At 44.5% G+C, this 18300-nt stretch overlaps 2 protein-coding genes across 4 annotated transcripts in view; one reads left to right on the top strand and one right to left on the bottom strand.

Annotated features, from left to right (window-relative positions):
* Dock2 (dedicator of cytokinesis 2) overlaps positions 1-18300 on the top strand; it is a 413920-nt gene that overhangs the window by 251204 nt on the left and 144416 nt on the right. The window lies entirely within an intron of this gene.
* Insyn2b (inhibitory synaptic factor family member 2B) overlaps positions 1-18300 on the bottom strand; it is a 106003-nt gene that overhangs the window by 38745 nt on the left and 48958 nt on the right. The window contains exon 2 of one of the 3 annotated variants that reach the window (XM_026780394.1): positions 14251-14364. The exons of the other annotated variants lie outside the window; for them this stretch is intronic. The gene's annotated coding sequence lies outside the window, so the exon portion shown is untranslated. The remainder of the gene's footprint in view (positions 1-14250; positions 14365-18300) is intronic. 3 annotated transcript variants of the gene reach the window in all.

The raw sequence follows: 18300 nt of genomic DNA, 5'->3' as shown, positions 1-18300 counted from the left end.
CTGTCCTGGAACTAGCTCTGTAGACCAGGCTGGTCTCGAACTCACAGAGATCTGCCTGCCTCTGCCTCCCAAGTGCTGGGATTAAAGGCGTGCACCATCTGTAGGGAGTCTTCTCGTTCAGTTGCTCTTTCTAGTGAGGGTTCCTCCATCAAATAAGGAGAGTTTCCTTTATTTAAATGGAAAATGAAAGTTTGATGGATACTGGGAGTGGTCTCCACTCATCAAACAGAAGCTGGGTTGGCCACACCAGAATTTCAATTGACAGTGCCATACAGAGCTAGCTGGCAGGCTTATGAGCCCCACATCACTCTTAAAGGGAATCTCTCTATGTGTGGGTGCCTTGCAGAAAACAGAGCTTTAGAGTTGCTCCCCAACTGAGGCAGTTAGCTCATTATCATGGAAGAAAATGGCCGCTGCGACTAAGTAGGCCCAAGTTTGAGTGCCAGCTCTACCATTTTCCAGATGTGTGACCTAGACAAGCCACTGAACCTCCCCAGGCCCCAGTTACTCATTTGCAATGTTAAAATGGAAGTTGAAGTCCTCTCATTTGGCTGTAGGTCACAGTGAAATAAGGCCATATAGGACGCAGACATACATGTTTTTCTATAGTGTGATTAGTAAAATCTCTGAGCTCAAATGCCTTCAGAGTAACACCAGAACCTCCAGTTCCATGACTGGATGAAATCTAGGTCCAATATAATCAGAGCCAACAATTCTTTGAAAGAAGCTAGAACTTGTGTGAACTATACCAGCCTTTACATGTTGGTGATTGTTTGTTTCAGTGTTTTAATAACTTACCCTTAGGTAAGCTGAGCCCATCTGAAAGCCGCCCTCTGCACCCTTTGGATTTTCTTTTCCACAAAGAGCTGGTTTAAACCTGGATGCTAGGCGTGAATAGCCCGGAGCTGTCTGCTACCAAGCTGAGGGAGGGCAGGCTGTGGCAGGCTTGAAGGCAATGAAATGCCCTAGTCTTCCGGAGCATCATCAGGCCCTGGGTATAAGCTTGTAGGAGATCCGCAATCCACTCAAAATAGAGATGGATGGGTGTGGCAGGTGGGCACCACAGTGAAGGGTTCCCTGAAGAAAGGCAGCAACTACATCCTGAAATTCCAAACCATGTAGTCTGTGCTCATTCCAGCTACTGTTTTCATTTGAATATGCAATGTCTGCCCTCCCCCCCACCCCGCCCCAATAGGCTCTGAATTGAATGCTTAGTAACAAGGTGGTGGCATTATTTGAGAGGATTCTAGAAACTTAGGAGGTAGAGACAAAGCTGAAAGTAGGTCACTGGGGATGTTGTCTTTGAAAATATATTATCTCTGGCTGTTTCTTGTCTTGCTCTTTCCTTCTGGGCCCCACATGATACGAACACCTATCCCCAGCCACATGCCCTTTGGCCATGATGCTCTGTTCAGAATCAAGAAGTCATTGACTACGGACTGAGGCCAACAAAAATATGACTATTTCCTCCCTTAACTTGTATGCTTGGTGGTCATAATAACACAAGAATAATCTACATGGCTGTGATTGGCCCATCTGTCATTTGGGGACTTGAATAAAATTGGGGCAATTATAGAAGGGCAGGAATTATGACACACTTACAAAGGCACATCTGAACAGCCATTTAGAGAGTCAAAGTGATTTCATAAAACCCACTCTCCTGAATTTTGGCAGCATTGTTCCTTTGCATCTGAGGCTCCACGTGTGCAGATCCAACCAACTGCTTGTCAAAAATATTCAGAAAAGACTATTGCATTTATACCGAACGTGAGCAGACCTTTCCCTTGGTCATTCTAATAGGAGCCAACAGGTCTATGGTTGATCGATTAGCTTATAGAAGTCATTGGCCTAAGCAAGTGTCCAAGCTGGGACCAGCCAGGCACCAGCCATTCCTGGCCAGCTTACTTTACTGTCAGAAGCTTTGCTGCCTTTAAGCGCTCCTAGGAAGACTGTGGGGGAGCTGAGATATGAAGGAGAGAGACCGCTGGGCCGCTCTCACCTGCCGCTGGAAATGTGCTCCAAGTGCTGAGAAAATAAATGCTATGCAGAGGGAAATGAGACCATTTGAGGAAGGAATCTCGAGTCCTTTTCAGAGGTAGGCACTACCCTGCTGACTAGGAACATGGCGGTGAGTGGAGTAGGCCCTGCCCTCACCAGCCTGACCTACAAGCTGGAAAGATGCAAAAACACATAAGGACTGAGAGAAGTTATCAATGAACCAGAGCAAATCATGGCTAGAAACGAGCTCGAGGCCCAGGCATGACTGCTGCTCAGGTGGTTCTGGCAATGATGCCTTTTCTTGTTTGTTCTGTTGCTTTGTGTTTTGTTTTTGCTTTTGTTTCTTTTACCTTATTGTCAAGGACCGAGTTTTGCATCTGGTCATACTCCTTAGGGATGCAGAGGTGCGCCGAGGTGCTGAGTTTCTACCCACAAGCCCAGACCTAGGAGAAGCTTTGCTTATACCCAGAGGCAGAAGCAGCGTGTCTTTCCAGGGCACTCTGGGAAAGATTCCCTGACCACTTCTCTGTTTACTCTGTTGGGATTAAGTGCCTAATAATTGGGCTCACACAGAGAAGCAGCTAGAGTTTGTAGCTTATGTGATTGGAACAGTTTAGACAGTCAAAGTAGTTAATGACAACAGTGGCTACGGGTTAGTGAAGACTAGTTGCCAGACCCTGCAGTAAGCGCATTGCTCGCATTATGTAATTTAATTCTCCTAGAAACCCTCCGGTTGGAAAGTGCGGCTACCTCTATTTTACACAGGAGGAAATTAAGGCTCAGAGAGGTCAAATCCTCGTTCAAGGTCCCACAGCTGGAAGATGGCCCGGTGAAAAGTGAACCAAGGCTGGTTAGAGTCATGTCTCTCCTCTAGGGGGACTCTCAGCATCTATAACAGGTAGCATTTCGTAAACTCTGGAACTCTGGAGGCATTTTTGGTTGTCACTACAAGGAGGGGATGTTTCACTGACATGCCTATGGGGACGTCAAGCACGTTCTGGACACCCCGGAATACACAGGATAGCACACTCGCACCCCCACATAGAAGAATAACCTCAAATGCCCACAGGGCCAACAATGCAGCCCTGCTCTGAAGCCGTAGTGCTTACCGTCACCACGCAATATCATTTTGCATCTCACAAAATTGTCCTAGTCTTCACTGAAAGGTTTTCAACACCTTTGCTTGCTCTGACTGCATCTAGAAGCTGCAATGGAGCAATTTAGATCAAGCCATCCCCAGCTAAAGCTTTTGATGAACACAACGAGGGAAACCCCAGTGGGTTTTGCAGCCCCATTTCAGGTCCAAGTTCATGAATGTCAGAAAGGAACTCACTAGAGTCTTACAGGCTGCGGGACAAATGCTAAGTAGCTTCACCTTTAATTTAAGGTAGGCTTTATTTTTATAGCTGGTCCATGGGTAGCCATTAGATTCACGAGAGGCACTTTCAAGAGCTGAAGTAAATCAGTAAAGCACAAAAGCATGGGATTTGAGTTACTGACAAGAATAAAATTCAGTGCTCACACAGACCCCCACATAGACAGACACAGTCCTAGGTGCTCTCCGAATAGAGGCCAAATTTTAAAACTGCGTCCAACTCAAACACTTGGACCTTCGAAAGCCATCCCTACATTATGAAATGTGCAAAGGTAAGAATGGATAAAAACAGGGTCCCAAATCAAGTTCTACCTGTTGGGATCAGCAGGGGGCATTTCTCAAAGCATAGCACTCTAGATGGCGCTTTTGCAGGAGGATAAGCAGCACCGTGACCAGCATTGAAGAATGAAGGGTGCCGCGAGCTAGTCTTTATTCCGGTTCCCTTCATCGTGTCAGTGCGGGTGTGTGGGGCATCTCTTCTTGCATTTCACTTTAAAACAACCTCTAGAGCATTCACCCCACTTTATAGGTGAGAATTCGGGTCCAGAACATTTAGAAACATGTTCAAGGTCACAGAACTTAGTTCCAGCATAGAGAGCTCCTGCAGGGATGTGAATAAGACCAAGTCAGCTAATCCTCCTGAAAATCTGGTGGGGGGAGCATGAGAGCGCCTGTGAATGACCACCCAGACCATGTCTACCAGCTGAGTTCGTGTTCGTCATCACTTGACACATTTAGAGTAGAGGATTGCATACCACATGAAGCTGTTTACATTTTACCTTGATTAAAATCCAATACAATTAAAAATCCAGTTCCTAGTCACAGAAGCCACCTTTCATATGATGATAGCCACCTGCTGCTAGTGGCTGCCACATCTTGCAGTACAAGGCATTTCCCACTATTAAATCACACTGGATTAGAGAGATAAAGAAAATAGAGCTATTGGGGTTATATCTAGTGTCTTAGGGAGGTTTAGAAAGGTGGTGTTCAGTCTCTAATGACACAAACAAAGCAAGTATAAACCTCTAAGAGTTTTGCTTTTGAAGAAAGGAATTCTAAGGGTTGTTATGAACCCTAAGTCAGGTGACAAGCAAGGGACACTGTCTTCATGCTCATTCTCAGTCCGTCCTCTGGGGGAACTGTTAGCACCATTCATTGTGTGGTTGAAGCCCATGAAGTTTGTCACATGACCAATGTTTGCATAGTCTAAGTAGCAGAGCAAAGATTCAAACTCAGGTCTGCTCTCCAAGCCCACACATCCCCGTTATTCTCTCTCTATACCTCAGTTCTCAGTACAGATAAGAACTTTGTCTCTCAGTGTCCCCTTAGGTCAAGTACACCCCAAGTTCCTCGCATGCAAAGGTAATTGCCGCATGCAAAGGTAATTGCCATCCAACTCCAGGAGTTTGGTCCGAGTATGTAAGCCATGGTTGAACACACAGGAATGTCCCGTTTTCTTGATCTTAATTCTCTCAGCCCTGCTTCCTAGCCACGCAGCTCAGTCGCTGAGACAGTATGAGCCACAAAATGCCACTCAGCTTCTGCCACCAGCATTGTTGCTTTTATGACTGCAAGTCACCAGGGTGCCTTTCTCCCAGCATTTGGAAGAGGTTCGGCAGGGAACAGTCCTGGCGACACTCAGTGGTGACTCTTAACCGCACCAAAGTCACAAAGCTCATCTATGTCTGGGGCCTGGTGTTAAATGAGACATATGTTCTCACGATACACATTCCTGGCCCAGATGGCTTCACAGCTCTCCATGACCAGAATCCCAAATGCACATCCCAAGCTGGCCCATTTACAAGGGTGGAGCGCCACCAGACAGACACATAATCGCTATACGTGGCCTTCTAAAAGAAGCAGGATATTTTCCCAAGCAGTCTGCCTCATGGAATGTGGAGGGAACCTTGCTTTTGTGCGTTGAAATTACAAGTAGGCAAGGTCACCATAAAGTCGTTTAAAATTGCATCTCAAGACAGCACAATGACAGAGGACCTACCACCCCCGCCCCATTGATTTATTGCTTGCTTTAAACATTTTTAAAAAAAAGAAAGAAAAGAAAGAAAAAGGCCTGCAGATAGATTGTACTGCCTGTGGTGGGAGACATGCTTGGGCCTTTTCTCGGGCCTGATTCATAAAACATCGCTGACCTATTTTCAGCCCCATTCCCCCGGCGCATAGTAAGTTCCCCTGAGGTCACAGCACTAAATGTTTAGCACTGAATGAAGGCAGTATGCCATGTTCAACCAGGTGACCCAGGAGGAGGAAAAGACATGAAGTCCCCAGAATGACCCATTACACTGCTCGCCACAAGGCTGAGGAAGGCAGGAGAGCAATTTCTAACGGGTGCCCAGAGGTATCTGAACTTGGGGCTATGAGTTTTGAGGTCACTTTCCAGAGAACTGTGGTGGGTGTCTCCTTGTTGCTGATCAGGCAACCAGGGCCTGTCACCCTGGGGCAGAGGACTGTGCCCAGTTTACCTTGATAGTTTCTTATCCAGGCTAGGTTAACTATTTGCTCCCAAGAGACTATCCTAATAAGGCCCAATTTCTAAACCCTGCATATATTTGAAATATGAGTCATCCAGCAATAAGCATAAGCAAAACCCCGAGGTTTTGCAAAGACAGTCAGGAAATATATTTCCACATCCGCAGATGCTCATTGTTTCAGTAAAAGGTAGCTACTGTTCCGGCTGCTAATCTAGGGACCTGGCATCTTTTCTGGGTTTATTCTTTCACTGATGCTTTTATTTTAGTTTATTATCAGTGATCCCTAGTCCATTCATTTACTTAATAGATTAAATACATGCTATGTTTAGAAAAAAGGGATTAGAAAAAAAGGGGATTATTATTATTTGTTTAAGAATTGCCTGCCTTCCTCAGATCCTTATTAAGGCTATGTGGCATTCCATGCTCATCTTGGTCTTGCACAAACCCTGTTTATGAGAGAGCCTCCCCCTCCCCGCTTTGGATGTGTAGGGCACACAACATTTCAGACGCACCAACATCTGCTCCCATTCTGCTGGGCTGTTCATCAAATTACCTTCCTTGTCCCGACTATGGGATGTGTAATGTGGCCAGTGACATTTTTCTGTGGCTGTTTATTACCTGCTGGTGAGCATTCCTCTGAGACAATCTGAGGTAAAACCTTAGGAGTGATTATGCTTTATGAGGGCATAATGCCCTTCAGGTTTAATTTCACAGGATACTAAACCCAGTGCTTGTGTGCAGTTCATTTTTGGCTGTGTTCATGTAAAAGGGCACAATATTAAAGTTGCCTGTAATTAGCCCAGAAGTCCACGCCACTCAAATGGTGCAAATTGACTTCAAATCTTTTGTCTGACTGCAAAACCAATAAAAGACAGGGAGGTGGCATGCCAGGTTGCCAGCTCATAACAACAGGTTCCTTGGAGGCCTAGAGACAAGACAAGAAAATCAAAGGAGGGAGCTGTATTCTAATGCCCTTGGGGGAGTCTTCACCATCCACGCTTCCATGGGACTGTTAGTGGTGTTCCTGCTTTCAATTCCCATGATGCTTTCTGGGCGGGAACTTCCTTCTCTAGGGTGATTTGACCACACCCCTTCTCTGAGTTGTGGGCAGGGAACAGGCTAGCACCTGTGTTCCAGGCTGGAGAGTCACCAGAGCCCCTTGCTCTGCTAGGAACTGGCACGTGCTGAAAGACCAGATGATAGGAGGCACCCAGGCTGTGAGGACACCTTTTGTTCTGTGTTTTAGTTATTGGCCAAGCTGGCCCTTCCTTAGTTTTGATTAGGAAATATATTGGCTTCCTTGGAGAACTTGTGGTTCTTCTTATAAATATTCTCTTCTTATCTTTTGGCTTCCAAGATTGTTGCTGTACTTTACAGTGCAAGAGTCATAAATAATTTTAGCCACACACAGAACCACATGGTAGTAATAGAGTTGTGTCTGCATCCCTTGTCTGCATTCCATCCTCCTAGAATCTTCTGAAACCACCAGCATTCTCTTCTGCGTGAACTACTGCAACAAAGAACTCTGTCCACTGTGACTGTCCCATCTAAACAGAATATTTAGGTGCAACTCTGGGTGGTAGTGTGTGTGTGTGTGTGTGTGTGTGTATACATGTGTATGTATTAGAAAGTATATGTGTGTATGACATAATGTATAAGAATGTGTATGCTATAATGCATTAGAATGTGTGTCTAGAGTGTGTTAGAATGTGCATGTGTGTGTGTGAGGATGTGTGTATGATTGATAGAATTGTTAGACTCTGTGTTAGAACGTGCATGTGTGTGTGCATTAGTATGTGTGCATGATTGAATTGTTAGAATGTGTATATGTATGTGATAGAATGCATTGTGCATGGTAAGATGTTAGAATATGTTTGTATCTACAGGTAGGAGTTTGTGTGTGTGTGTGTGCTGTGTATGTTCACATTCACACTGCAGTGTATCTATGAAGTACAGATGGTAGCATATTGGAGCGTTGCAGCTTGCTGCCTGAAACCCACCAGTTTTTTAAAGAAAAGAAGGCCTAAAGTAGAAACAGCTGAAGGGGGTTCTCCCCAGGGGATACTTCTTTTATTCTTTCAATCAACCATTTGAATAGATTACTTAATTAGCATTTATTGTTTGTAAAATTCCTTGTCCAGAAGTACCAGTTTAGGGCCTGCAGTTCCGAAGAAAGACAATTTAATGGGTGATAATCTTGTATAGAATTTTCAAATTGATTTCTTGGTAGTAAATTGTTCCTCAATTGTGGTGCCTTCTTCACTCTCATTAGACACCAAGGCTTCTTTCTAAATGCATTCATAACCATTAAAATGTTGTCTCCCGTTTCCTGTCATTTGAAACAGGTCATAACTCCAGGCACAAACATTTAAAGGACAACTATACTTTCGGTTTCATTAGTGTGCGAGGAGAAATGGGAATGTACGATTGAAGTTTATAGAGCTCCGCAGCTCCTGATGCAAACAGTTCGGCTCTCCCCATCCCAGGAGGAGAGATAACCTTTTTCTTTGTACACAAAATTGTTTGGTTGAAATTCCACTCTGCCTGAGTCTTATTTATCAGCCTGATGTATGTCTAGGACTATAGGGAGACTCTCCAGAATCTGTTTACAATTTGCCTGCCCTCGTCTTTCCCCAGCAACACCCTGGGAGTCCAGCAAGCTCATTGCCAAGGAAACTCGCTGGTGGTAGAGTCCTGTTTGCATCTATATTTAATCTGCTCTTTGGAGGATGGTACTCAGATGTGTGACTCAAGAGGAGCCCTGGAAATTTCAAAATACTACAACAATAGCAAAACACACACACACACACACACACACACACACACACTGAACACATTGACATTTCCTAGGCTGTTTCTGTCCATTTGTAGGATTTTGGTTTCTGGAAATGAGAAGATGTGAACAGTACTGGTTCCACCTGGCTGGTATATTCAGTGGGGGGTCAGTGTGATCTTTTTGAGGCATCTACCTAGGATTTTCTTGCTCAATTAGGTCTAAACAATGACCCTTGTGATTTGACTTTCATTTTAACCAGGGGAGGGGTTACATGCTTAGGTATGATTATAACACACACAATGTTGATCCCATTTAAGAATATTCTGGGTACCCATCAAGAGGCTTTGGGAACATTCTTAATCCTCAGGTCTAGCTGCCATGCTGATGCCAAAGATACACTCATGGCTGTTTCTTTTTGACGAAGCTCGGGAAAACCAGGTTGAGACTCACACCACATAGCAGGGTGTGGTTGTCTTGGATGGATGCCTAGGTTGACAAGGATACCCTTTCAGAAGAGGCTTCCAGCTAAAGGAACAGGGAAGAATGGTTTTGCTTCCCAGAAGCCCTGAGTTGGGTGTTTTGTACTTGAAGGCCATTGTTTTAATCCTTCACCACTCCTCTTAGCTAACACTAAGCTTCCTTGATTTTCAGCAGACTCTACATTCATACCAAGTCCCCCTAAAGGGCCTTTACTTTATACTTTCTGGGATTTTTTCCCCATTAATTCATATAAACAATCATCCCTTCATAAAGCTTTCTTAAAGAATCTTTTTCCATTTGTCTATTCAGAAAATGAATAATATCCACTGCCCATTCTGAGCCAGCAAATGATGTTAAAATAGGTTGGTGAACCAGACCAATGGGTTCTCCTCTTGCCTACACTCTTGGGACAGAAGGTTCATTGGAAAGCACAGAATATGGATGCTAACAAAAAGTCAAAGGACAATTCAGAACACTAAAATGTGTGAAGGCTTACATTTAAATATGGCCTGTGTCTTCAAAACTGAATTTAGTGTTAATATTCTAAAACTAAGAGAGTCTGTATAGAAAGCAATGCAAATTTCCAGGATTACAATGGTAACCTGGCTCCGCTGAGAATATAAGATATCAACCCACATGATAAAGGTATTCTGGGATTCTCAGATGGGAGGAAAGAAGGCCTTGAAGCTACATGTATCGTACTCATGTTTTTGTATACCCACCTGGCTTCCTGAGCATAACAATCGATCTACTGATCCCTATAGACTCCTCTGAGGTCTTTGGGGTGAATGATCTGTGAAATCTCACTCTGTTGTGGGTTCTGCTTTGCATGCTACAGACTCAAAGGGTTCTCTCTTCAATGCCATTACCTGGTCTAGAGATAGAAGCCATACAAAATCTGTGTGGTCTCAGAGGGTCCCAGGCAGACTCACAGTATATCTAGCACTTAGACAGTGACCTACTACCATCATCTGGACCAGGCTCCAATGTTGAGTCCCCCACCCTGTAGAACTCCCAAGAGATATAGTTTAAGTTAACAAAAGCAACAAACCTAGATAGTTGGGAATTATATGATAGGGCTCAAGTGAGTCAAAAAGAATAGTGGGAAGTCCCTTTGCCTCAATACCAAGGTTTCCTAAGTCCCAGAACTAATATTAATTATTAGTGTCTTTAAATTTGGTTTGTGGGAGCTTTAAAATGTTTACTGACAGTCAGTAACAGGCCTGAAGAGACTTCCCAGAGGTTAGGAGCAATTTCTTCTCTTCCAGAGTACCTGAGTTCAGATCCTAGTACCTACGTGACACACTCTTCTAGAATTCATGGGTGCCTGCACACATGTGGCGTTCATTTGCACAGACACACAGACCACTTAAATGTTACTTAAATCATTAACTTAACCTGGTATTCCCATTTGGTAGCTGTAAAACTGAGAGCTTACTGAATTGAGTCTCCTGTCTCACAGAGGTCATGGAACTAATGTCTTAAATCAAATGTTTTAGTGATTTTTATCTCATTTCTAAATTTGCTTGATTATGTTGAGCTATAGGAAGGACACAAAAAGATCTGTCCTTTCTTCGTATTGAAAATGAATTGCCATCATCCTTATTGCTGCTGTAATAAGTCACCAATGAATGGCCTGTGAGCAAAGTGTTCCACAGAAAAGTCCTCATGTGGAGCTGGAAGATGCACTAACAGCGAGGTGGCAAATAATACAGAAATCCAGGTGTGACTCTGACGTAGGAATTGATCCACACAGCAAATCTGAATAAAGATACAATTTGGTTTTGAAAGTATCAGAGCAAATCCTATCTTTAAAAAAAAAATTATGCTGAATTCTTTTAGATTAAACTGGGCACACTAGAACAGAAAGACAGGAGAGAAAGGGCCCTTTGGTTCTCTATTTCTTATCTGTTCAAATCAACAATCAAACATAAGCAGGCAGCTCACGGGGTAGAGACGAGGGTTAGTTGGGAGACTTGAGAATTCAAGATGGAGCTGCGGTGTTCTTTGCTACCATGTTCTTCTTTGCCAGCCTGGAACCTAAGCCGCTTTACAGTCTGAAAATAGAGTCCTCAGAGGATGGGATTCACAGATAATCCATTAAAACGCTCCGCCTGCCCCTAGACACGGGGAAGTGCTAAGTGTGCTTGTTGGCTAAGAGCCTGTTGTGTCTGACCCAGGTCCGTGCATGCTTGGAGCTGAGGATTCAGCCACTTTGCAGGGACCTTTGTGTCAGGGTCTCCAGTTGTGGTATGCTGCTGACCCTCATATTCTTGTGTTGAGACTTAAGAGATCTTGTCATGAGGTGACTCGGAGAGTGAACACACCCAGTGGGAGTGGAGTGGTTGGGTGCATGACCCCTAGAGCTTGGGTTTAAGTGCAGGTATCTGGCGGTGGGAAACCATTCTTGGTCTCTGTTCCCTCCAATTCCTGTGAGAATTCATAACATTGTTAGTGGTTCAAATTTCTTCATATATTTAAAGTTTTTAGAATAGTATTTGGCACATAGTGAGTCTCATATTGGGCTTATTATATAACCTCAAGATGTGACTTCTTTTTAGTAACAACCACAGCAATTAAACCTCTCTTCTGTGCCGAGAATTTGGCACACAGTAATCCATTGAGCATTCAGAGTACTCAAGATGCATTACAGACTATAGTAAATATTACCAACTATCACCTCCGATTTCAGTTAAGAAAAACTCAGACATGGAAGTGTAATAAGATGTCCAGGCCACACAACTAGTAAGGATGTCCAGACTGAAAAGCAGGTAGCAGTCTCTGGAACCCATATACTTAAACCACTACTTTGTAAAGAGATGCAAATGAATTCCGTATTTACTGTTCTAAATATAAGATTGAGTTCATTCACTGCAGATACACCAGCCTACTCTGAGGCTGGGGCAAAAGATGTTATTGTCTTGTTACCTGCAATTAAACACCAGTGAAGGGCAGGTGAGATGGCCCAATGGGTAAACACACGTGCCAAGGCTGATAACCTGAGTCTGATCCCTGGGAGTCTCGTGTAAATTCTCACATGCTGTCCTCTTATCTCCAACTGTGTGCTGTGGCAAATGTGTACAAAGAGTATGCACATACACAAACAAATTGCTAAATGAAAAAAAAAAGAGAAAGAAAAACTAGTGAAATTGGCATATAATCAAACTGCCAACTCAAAGTATTTCTTTGGACAAAAAAAAAAAACAGGCTTTGGGCTGTTGATACCAACAATGACTTTTCTCATAGTCAAGGCAGGGTGTGGAGAGTCTCCTGTGGTGCCAAGATCAAGCTCTAGTGCTTTCTAATTCCTTGTACTGTTAGCATAGCGCACTGGCTCTCTTGATAGTGTGGTCTCCATACTGCCTTTGTCTGCAAAGAAAGCTCCTGACAGAGGTTAAGTTCTGACCACCTTTGATTTCCAGTAAGGCGAATTGCAGGATGAGATGAAAATTGGATGTTTGTTGAAGATTACTTAATTGATGGCTTGCTGGGTTTCAGTGATTGTAAAACTCTGTGAAGTCCCAGAGGAAGGAGATATGCATAAAAAGAGAAGCCTCGAGAAGGTGTCCATAGGGAAAGCAATTGAGGGCGGCACAAACCACGATACCATAGTCATAAAGAATCTTTTCTGGCCACTTGTAGAAAAGGATGACCTTGCACTTGAGAGATAATTCTGGGAATTAGAGAGAGCTTACTGTGTAGAAGCAGATCGCCCCCCCCCACACACACACACAAGCTTTCCATTCTGAAAGCCGAAATGGAACATTAGAGAGGGCCACCACATTCCAAAGGAGAGGGACTTACAAAGGGTCATGACCAGGGCTGAAAGGGGCTCCCAGCTAATGGGTGCTCCCTGTGAAAGCCAGCTGCCTTTCAGGAAAGAAAGGCATCTAGCTGGTATCTGAGGATTAGCATAAACTTGTGCTGTAGCTACCCTTCATTTCAAACCTTAGCGGCATTTGAAAGCTTTAAAAGATCATACTCAATTTGCTTTGGACAGCATTAATCATTTTAATGATTTCTTTCTTTCTTTCTCTCTCTTTCTTTCTTTCTTTCTTTCTTTCTTTCTTTCTTTCTTTCTTTCCTTCTTTTAGTTGCAGAGCTCTGCAGGTTCCTTACTTAGGGAGACCACACACTCTCTTCCTGGGGCAGCCCCATTTCTACCTGTTGTGCTGTATGATTAACTGTCTCACAAAGGTGTTCTTGTTTGGATGCTAAACTAAACTCTACATTGAGCCCGATGATGAGTAGACTATTCAGGCTAGATAAGTGCACCAATGTGCTCAGAGAGAACACCGCAGCATGGGTTATAAAACACAGCACAGAAGCCTTAGGACGCTGGGGGTGCCGCCCTGCCGGGAGTCATCCTGCAGTCAAACTGTGTGCATTACCCTAGATGTCTGAAAAGGAAAACCCACTTAAAATATATTTTACAGTTATATCTCTGTGTGTAAGAGAGTAAAATAAGAAACATTTGTCATAGTCCTGACAAAGAGTTGGTTTGGGTGTTGGGGGATAGGCTGGGATTTGACGTGGTTGAGTCTATGAGTTCAGTTCAGCTTTGTCCCAAGAACATTATGGTCGCATAGAACCGATCGCTGCTTTTAAATACAAGTTGAAATGTAGACCAGTGTTCCAGGGGTGGTGTTGCTCAACACATGGTTTTGTGTCAAGAGATCTGGGGACCTGAGACCTACAGCCATTACCTAGAGTCATGCCATCATCAGGGCAGAGGAGGAACCTGGGTACCCTAACTCCTGCTCCCCGATTCATGTGCTGGAGAACACTCTCCGGCAGGGGCTCCATGGGCTTATTAAGTGGACTCAACTCCATGGAAATAAATGGCTGGGCACAAACTGAACCATCATTAAATTTTACGTCTTCTGAACCCCAAAGTGAAAGGTAATGGCCGCACTGCCGAGCCCAGCAGCATAGACTCAAGGCTGGCGACCACTTGACTTTTTCTTTGGAGTCTACTTTTATCCTCTGTCCTAGGCTCACCTGATGTGAGCATCAGAGGTTAAGGTTGACAATGGGCTGGAAAGGTGACGTAGGCAGTGAGTAGGTGTTTCCTGGCATAGGACTTACACTCATCAGAAGGCCGCTTGCCTTGGTTTGTGTCGATATCCTACCTCAGATAAGCAGTGCTCGTGGCCTATTTTCCCGGGGAATTTCTTGAGTGCTAGTGGATCCTACTAATGGGCAGGCAGCTGGAGCATCCAAAATGTTATTCTTCCCCGGAGTGCCTGCAAGCGAACAGAACAGGACCTGAAGTTCCATTTGACGGTGCCTTAAAGGTGGAAGTTTAGTGTTAACCGGAAGATTAGTATGTGTAGAGTTTTAGTGCCTTTTTTTTTAACCTTCCTAATTTTCCTTCTTTTATACCCAAACAATTACACTTTCTGGTGATTATTAGCGCTGATCCGAGTAGCAATCACTGTCAATACTGTTGAGTTCAGAACTCAGTACTTTGCAGGAATAAGGTCACCCAATTCCTAGCACCCCATCACGAAGCAAAGTCTATCTCCATCCTCTGACCTCTCGAGACGTAGCTGCCCAACAAGGCAAGGGACAGAGCTGGGTCTGAACCCACGTAAGCCGACTTCACGGCCTTGGTTCCTCCTCACTGGGTCTCATTGCTGCCACTGTTGTAATGGTTATGCAATTGTGACGGTTGTGAGAGTAAGATGCAACACAATCAAATATAATATTATGCAAGAGGTAATTACATGCCATTAGCTGTGTGGGTGCTCATTTGCATACTTTGATCTCAGAGATGCCAAAGGGGAGAAAAAGCACTTTCTTAGAGGATTATTAATAAAATTCCAGAAACTGGGTGGGCTGGGCTGCCTTTAAAAAGCACTTCTCACCACGCCTCTCTTAGCTCAACAGTTTGCTGGCTGGAACTCATCCATAAAAGATAAATGTAGCCCCAGATGTCACTACTCGTGGCACTCACAGGGTCACGTATCACTTCCTGGGTAGCCATGGGGCTTGGTAGGAGGGCACGGTTGTCACTCAGTGGAACAATTCCACCAACATCATGAAGGTGGTTACTGGGCCCTGGTGGCAGATGATGGACGGGGTACCTCGAGAGCACATCCACTCTGCTGCTTCCCATCTCTGCAGGCTTAATTTATGGCGAGGACCTGGCCCTTCCCTTGGACTTATGGGAAAGCTTGAACTAAAGGGCTGAGCTTTTCAAGATCTCTGAGCAAGGCTCCTATCGTCCTGCTGACCTCCAGGAGCTCCTCCAAGTCTGGCAGCAGGAAGCCCTGCCAGAGACTGGCAGGTCTGATTGCCAAGTTATATAGCTCTGTGATTCTTTAAGTGAACTAAGATCCATTTCTTTAAGGCTTTGCTCAACTTATAGACACTTTCCAATTGCCACTGCAGAATATGATTTTTTTTTTCTCAACTGTCTGTGGTCAGTTCCATCTTTTAGAGAAGAGGCCCCCAGTCTTTCCCTTCCCATAAGGGTCTTCCCTAAGAAAGTGATGCCCTCTTCACTGCCCAGGTATCTCTCCAGGCCCCATGACGAAAAGTTTTGCATTAGAACATTTGAAGAGCGTCATTTCTTAATGAGAAGCAGCTGGTCTTATTTCCTCCCATTGTATGTATGATAGTTAGTGCTCATTGTCAGCTTGGCTGAATCTAGAATCATCTGGAATATTCCATGCCTCTGGGCATGCCTGGGGGGCTATCTTGAGTGTACTGAGATGGGAAGACATACCCACTGTAGGCCATAGGCCACTGTAGGTGGTGCCACTCCCTGGCTGAGATCCTGGACTATGTGAGTGGATAAAAGAGGCTGGGCAGCAGCAAGCTTTCCTTGCTCTCTTCCTTCTGATTATGGATGTACTGTGATTAGCTGCCTCAACTTCCCTGCCATGACGGACTGTACCTCTAATTGTTAGTCAGAATAAGCCCTTTCTTTCTTAAGTTGCTTCGATCGGGGTATTTCAACACAGCATCTGGGAAAGGAAGACAGTTTGGTTTTCTTCTCTTGGCAACATAAAGCTACTTTCAGGAATTTCCCATAGGCCTCAAAAGCTCAGGAATTCCTGCAGCAAGTAAAGGTAACTTTGCTGAACCCAGTATTTTCCAATCTCACTTCATCAGAGAGTCCTTTCATAGCTGTAGGTCAGAAGTGCTCTGGACAAGCCCGTCACAGGCATGGAAATTGTATCTGGGGAGTTCGTTGAAATAATTGCTTCCTTGACAATTAGGGCCTGCTGTTGAGAACAGACTGTCTGCAGTGTTAGTGGCAATCATTTCCCAGAAGATCTTAACAGAACCTGTATGCTCTCCAGGGAATAGTGTACATCACAGGGCTTTGTCCCATTGCTGGGAGGAGCACAGCCATATACAGTAATACTATGGAAGCCTGTTGACTAGGGAGGAGCCAGCCCGATCTCAGCATTCACTAAGTGGGAGGTCCAGCACAAAACAGCCGTGTGCATTCTGCGAGTGGGCATGTGTTTTGTGGGAGCTTTGTCTGAGCTCTAATGACCTCTCTGTTCAGTTCATCTCCTAAGCCCTTTGGCTTTAATGTCACTCGACTTTTGAAAGACAGCGTTAACCTAACACGCAATAATGTCATTTCTTCAGCACTTGTGAAACTGGGGTGCCGCGTTGGGAGGCAGCGTTCTAGAAACCATTCCAATAGGTTGTCTCTAGTGCCTGAGGCTCCAGGGAGCAAGTCCTCCTGATTTATGCCTGCACAGTTAGAGGCTTGGAGAACACAGCCTCAAATCACACAAATTAGAGCCGTGGTCCTATTTATCAAGAATATTAAGAAGCAACATTAGTAAATAGTAAACGGTAATGGGAATGAATCAGCAGAAACGGGACTGATCCATTTAGTCGATTTGCCTTTCCTAGGACCATGGCTATTAAATCCTTTTAATTATGTCAACAAGGTAGAACTTGATCATTACTTTTACAATAGCAGCACAAAGGAAACAAACCCAGCGAGCAAGGAGTTTGCAGTTTATAGAGTATTGCCTACATTCTCCTCCTGGGCTGGCAGAGAAACCTCACTTTTTGTAAGTTTGTAGGATTCCGAGAAGTTAAGTGATTTGTGTATAGACACACAGCTAATCCACAGCAGAGGTAGAGCCAGAGCTTACCCAGTTACTCTCCTTTATATTATGCCGCTTCATTCCCCAGAGCTCTTTCTCCCTTCCTCTCTTCCCTTCTCTCCCTTTCTTTCCCTCTTTTCTGTCACATGCTTTTCTATATCTCTAATTTTCCTATAGCATTTGTGTGTCATTTTCATAATAATCAAAGGACAACCACCCAAAATATGTTATTTGAGTATAGGATTTTGGCTTTTATCCTTGGTACTGATGCTGATGTTGGTAACATGTTTGTACACCACACACACACACACACACTCAAACTCATACAAAAGAGAGCTTTGTTGGCCCCAAATTCAGTGTTACCAATAGTCATTGCTTTAGCAATCTTGGGCATAGTTCTGCATGTTTGTGAACCACTCTCTTCCTCCTCTGATAGTGGACATCTGGAGGACTGGGTAGGGCAATGGCTATGCACATATTTAATAAGCAAAAGCACAGAAAGAGTGTAGATGGTGTTCAGAGCGAAACACACAGGGCCATGTGTCTTTAAAGTTCCCACATTTCATTATTTGGATAAATGTTATGCAGCCTGCGTGCTGGAAGGTTGGCCAGGAAGGGTTATTTTTTTCCCCTGTTGCCCTTTGCCAGACAAGATGCGAGCTAGTGGGGAACATTTTGTGGGCTAAGCAATTTGCTTCTTCCTTGGAGAATTCTCTGCATTTGCAAGTAGGAGCAGTGAGCTTGGCAAGACAGAGTCCAGGGAGTTTTGAAGCCCTTGTGCTTGCGAAGGACTTGGTAATTAGTTGCCCCTTTGCCACCTGCAGCTACCTTTTTCCTCCCCGACCTGTGGTACTTCTGTATGCTCTCTCCCAGTTGCCTGATCCCTGCAGGCTACACTCATCTGATGAGTGGGCACTGGGGTGACTTACTCAGAACACACACTAGCCTGGACCCTGAGCTAGGAGTGAGAGCAGGCCTGGAAGATGAGAAGACATGAAGGCTGAGGGACAGGAAGTGTTATTTGAGGAAGTAAGTCCCAGCACCATCTTCTCTCTGGCCCATGAGTCCCCATCCTACGTGAGGCTTCTGCATCGTTCC

This window comes from Microtus ochrogaster, chromosome 7 (assembly GCF_000317375.1).
Source record: "Microtus ochrogaster isolate Prairie Vole_2 chromosome 7, MicOch1.0, whole genome shotgun sequence".
Lineage (NCBI taxonomy): Eukaryota > Metazoa > Chordata > Mammalia > Rodentia > Cricetidae > Microtus > Microtus ochrogaster.
This window is presented reverse-complemented; position numbering and strand designations above follow the sequence as displayed.